This window comes from Mandrillus leucophaeus, unplaced genomic scaffold (genome assembly GCF_000951045.1).
Source record: "Mandrillus leucophaeus isolate KB7577 unplaced genomic scaffold, Mleu.le_1.0 Scaffold1905, whole genome shotgun sequence".
Classification (NCBI taxonomy): Eukaryota; Metazoa; Chordata; class Mammalia; order Primates; family Cercopithecidae; genus Mandrillus; species Mandrillus leucophaeus.
This window is the reverse complement of record NW_012101927.1, coordinates 54930-59382: the sequence shown is the minus strand read 5'-3', so window position 1 is coordinate 59382 and position 4453 is coordinate 54930. Positions and strand designations below refer to the sequence as shown.

The following is a 4453-nucleotide window of genomic DNA, read 5'->3' as shown; positions in this document are numbered from 1 at the left end:
TTACTGTGGTCAATCTCACATTCCCAAAGTAATGTAATTAAATGTGGAGTTAGAAAGGAGATGAGCAGTAATACACCATTATCTAGTAATTCCACACCAAAGATACAATAAAGATAAACTTGAAAGCATAGATAATAGTACAATGCAGTAAACTAATTAGAAAGTGATGTTTTTCCATGTTTACTACTTTTATTTCTTATTTAATTTTATATTTATATAATTTTCATAATAGTGACTGTATTTAACAACTGACACAAAATTAATGTAACAGTTGGCTCTTACAAGCTATGAGCTGGCTCCAGCATACAAGTGGTTTGACATGCGTGTCTGTTTCTGTATGTGAGAGAGCATGTCTATGCTAGAACACTCTTATTAATCATATTTTATTTTTAAATACCAATAATTTGTTTTTAATTTTGATAGAGGCATGTTCAGATCTCTTCATTGCTATTTTATTTTTGCATAATTCTAGCATTACATTATAATTAAATGAAATTTTGTCTTGCATCATCAATGGGGATTAGATTTTCTTGTAACTTTAAAATTTTTTCATTTATTTATGAACTTCACAAGCTACTAAGTGCTAAGTGTAGTTTTAGGTACTGGAGATACAGAAGTGACGTCTTTGAAAGTACTTGCTCTGAAGAAGTGGGTTTGTGTTGGGAGATGGGGAGTGTATCTGGAGTAGGAAGAAAAGGGTTAGTAGCCAGCCTACAGCTTATCACCATTCCCATGAGGACATACATGCAGTCAGAAAAAGAAAAATGTTCAGGTCAACTCATCTTGACAACATGTTATCAAACCTTCTGATGGTATTTACCAGAAGAAAACAGAGTCTTTATCTGTGAGATGCTTTTCTCAGGACCTGCTCTAGTTGCTTATAAAACATAAATCTGGAATTGATGGAATTATGGAGCAAAGTATCCTGGAAAATATTATATCTCATGTAATTATTAGGTATAAAATGCATATATTTTATGATCAATAAAGTTACTTTTGTATAAACGATGCTTCAAATGCATTGCTTTAAACCTCATATGTTAAATCTCAATCCAATATCCCCAATGAAAGAAGACATAGTGATATGTGCTGATGGTTTTAGACTGTTTTAGACACGCTCTTCCTTGGTCATGCGATTACCTGTATCCATTGAATTTCTTTTTTTTTTTAAGACGGAGTCTCCCTCTGTCGCCCAGGCTGGAGTGTTGCCCAGGCTGGAGCCATCTCGGCTCACTGCCAGCTCCGCCTCCCGGGTTCACTCCATTCTCCGGCCTCAGCCTCCCGAATAGCTGGGACTACAGGCGCCCGCCACCACGCCTGGCTAATTTTTTGTATTTTTAGTAGAGATAGGGTTTCACTGTGTTAGCCAGGATGGTCTCGATCTCCTGACCTCGTGATCCGTCCGGCTCCCCCTCCCGAAGTGCTGAGATTACAGGCGTGAGCCACCGCGCCCGGCCCATCCATTGAATTTCTAGTAACATTTCTTATTGGTCAGATCTCTTTGATTTTCATGAGTCTGGCCTGGTTTTTTTGTTTGTTTGTTTTTAATTTGAGGGATAGCAAATAATAATACTAAAGAAAATATCTGATAATAACTACTATGCAGATAATTAAAATTCTTTGAGTTTCAAGAAATTTAAAATGTGACTGATTTAGAGCTTGTGATCAGAGAAAGACAATTTGAGAAGACAATGTTTAATTTTGAACTGAAAAGTGACTGATGCAACATTCCAGAAGAGCATTCCAGGCAGAGACCTGGCAAAAGAGCCAAAGATGAAAATGAGCTAAGTTCACATCGAAAAACTGAAGAAATTCCAGATGTCGAAAATGTCATGGGATTGGGTAAGAAAGACAGAACATAAGTCCAGAAAGATGAAGAGATGCCAAGTAATTCAGGCCTCATAGCCACAGGTGAAAGTTTAACATTTATTTTAAGTCCCCAGTGAAGCCATTAAAAAGTGACAAAATATATTTATATGGTTTCTGTGTGAAGAATTAATCGTAAAGAGCCATGATTGAAAACAAAGAGAAATTACATACAAGAAATTGCATACAAGAAAACAGTCCATACAAGAGAAGATACTGACTTTGAACAGGGAGTTAGGAGTGGAATGGAAAACAAGTGGAAGGATTCAAAATAAAGAGGTAGGGTCTAATGCAGTCATTCCAAATTGGTTTATTTTGTGCCTAGAGAACATCTGACAATATGTGGATACCTTTTTGATTGTCACAACCGGAGACAGAGGTGGTACAACTGGCATCTAGATGGTAGATGCCTGGAATGATGTTAACCATCCTACAAAGCACAAATACAAAGAATTATCCAGCCCAAAATTTCAATGGTGTTGTGGTTGAGAAACCCTGGTCCAGCAAAATTGTTGCTAGATTAGGTACATAGGTGTGACAGAAAGGGGGAGCCAAAGTCTGATTTCCAGATTTTTAGGTCTGAGACATTATTGATCTTCCTTTTCTTGTACACATTTTTAAATTTTTTTTTAATGTTAGTTGATTTAATTTAATTTTCCTTAATATTAGTAATTTAATTTTCTTTAAGATTGATTTAATTTTCTTAAATGTCAGTAATTTAATGTTTATTTTATTTGTTTTGAATAAGTTTTATAAATTTTTGCATACTCTTAACATTTGACTCATTGGAACTTTTAATTTCTAACTTAATTGTATTATGGTTGTAAAACGTGGTCTAAATTAAAACATTGAATATTTATAATTTATTGAGATTTTATTTGTGCCAAATGCATCTTCACATACTCCTTGCCCATATACCCCCTGCCCAATGATGTTTAATTGAAATGCTTTAAACTATGGAAAACAGAGAGAAGAGAAAATAATCTTCACTTTATTTTTTACAAAATGATAATTAAAAACAGAAAATTCTTTTTGTTTATAAGTACGTATAAAAAAGAAGTGTTCCAATAACTTCACTGCATTTACATTTCCATAGTTTAATTATAAGCAAATTTTCATTCCTTTTTGAATTTTTTGAAGTATAATATATAGAAAAGTTGAGAAATCGTACGTGTATGGTTTGATGACTTCTTACAATTTAAATTCCCCCATGCAACCAGCACTTAGATCAAAAAGCAGAACATTGACAGCACTCCAGAAGTCCCTTTAATGCACCCTTTTATTCATTGTGCCTAAAGGGTAACCACTATTCTCCTTTTAATGCCATATATTATATTAGATTTTCAAAAACCTTTTATCCTGAGAACCATACAAATAAAGATTGAATTTTATTAATTCAACCATATGTTGTGAGATACATTCATAATGTTTGTAGTTGTAATTCATTCACTTTCATTGTTCTACAGTATTCTAATTGATAAACAGTTGAAAATTTATTCCTACATTTTACCTATGGTAGTTGCCAGTATTCTACCATTATGACTAAGGCTCTTACTTTCATTCTTGTGCATATCATTTGAACATGTATGTGCATTTCCGTTAGGAATATACTTAGAAGTTAAATGGCTGGTTATGGATATGCTCTCCTCTAGTAAACACTGCCAAATGATAGAATAAATTACTGTACAACCAGCCATGTGTGGATTTTTAGTTGTTCCATATGTCTACCTTTTTTCCTTTTCTCTTTTTTTCATTTGAGCAATTGTGAGTATGCAGCAGAATTGTAATGTGATTTGAATCTGCACTTGCCTGATAAATAATAAAGTTGATCACCTTTTCTTACATTTATTGCCCATTTGGATATTCCCTTGTAAAGGGCTTTTAAAGTGTTTTGTCTAGACATACATATTTTTCAGTTTGTTTGTTTGTAGTCAAGAGGTCTTCTATTTTTATTTACACCTATTATGCCATGAATTCATAGGAAATAGCTTCCAGCAGCTCGGCTTCACACGGGGTCTCAGAAAGTATACTTATTTGCGTGGAGCAGGCTGGCACTTCGGTTGAACTCACGTGTGTTTCTCTTTTGCTTCCTTCTTTTTCTGATCATTTTCCTTCCTGCATTTCAAAAAGTGATCTCGGCTGTTAGAACGCTTAATATGCTCAATATGCACACTAATTATCTTGGCAAGAATCTTGCTCTTAACTTGTTTGTTTATAACAATGCCAACAGTATGCTGGGTACGTTGTAGAGAGAATATTCCAGTTTTTCCATGGTAACATTTGTGGGGCATTCCTTTCTGAACAGTATGCATTCCTTTGATGTCTGCAGTATCACCATTCTTAAAGATTCACATGTGTATGGCCATAGGAGCACCTCCATGTTTTCTAAAAAGCCTACAGAACATATATTGGGTGCTTCTCCTCCTCTTTCCCTTTGTGTTCATCACTTTGGCGGATTACTGGAAGAAGGAGGTTCTAATTGAAAGGCTAAATTTAAAGTGTGAGTAATGTTTTAAATAGTACACAGTATTTTGTAACACATTTCTTCAGCAATAATTTCTGCTATAAGTTTCATGTATACTCTTTC

The 4453-nt window shown here is 34.4% G+C and overlaps 1 pseudogene; it reads right to left on the bottom strand.

Annotated features, from left to right (window-relative positions):
- Nucleotides 1–3828: 3828 nt before the first annotated feature.
- On the bottom strand, nt 3829–4405 carry LOC105538381 (annotated as a pseudogene).
- Nucleotides 4406–4453: the final 48 nt, after the last annotated feature.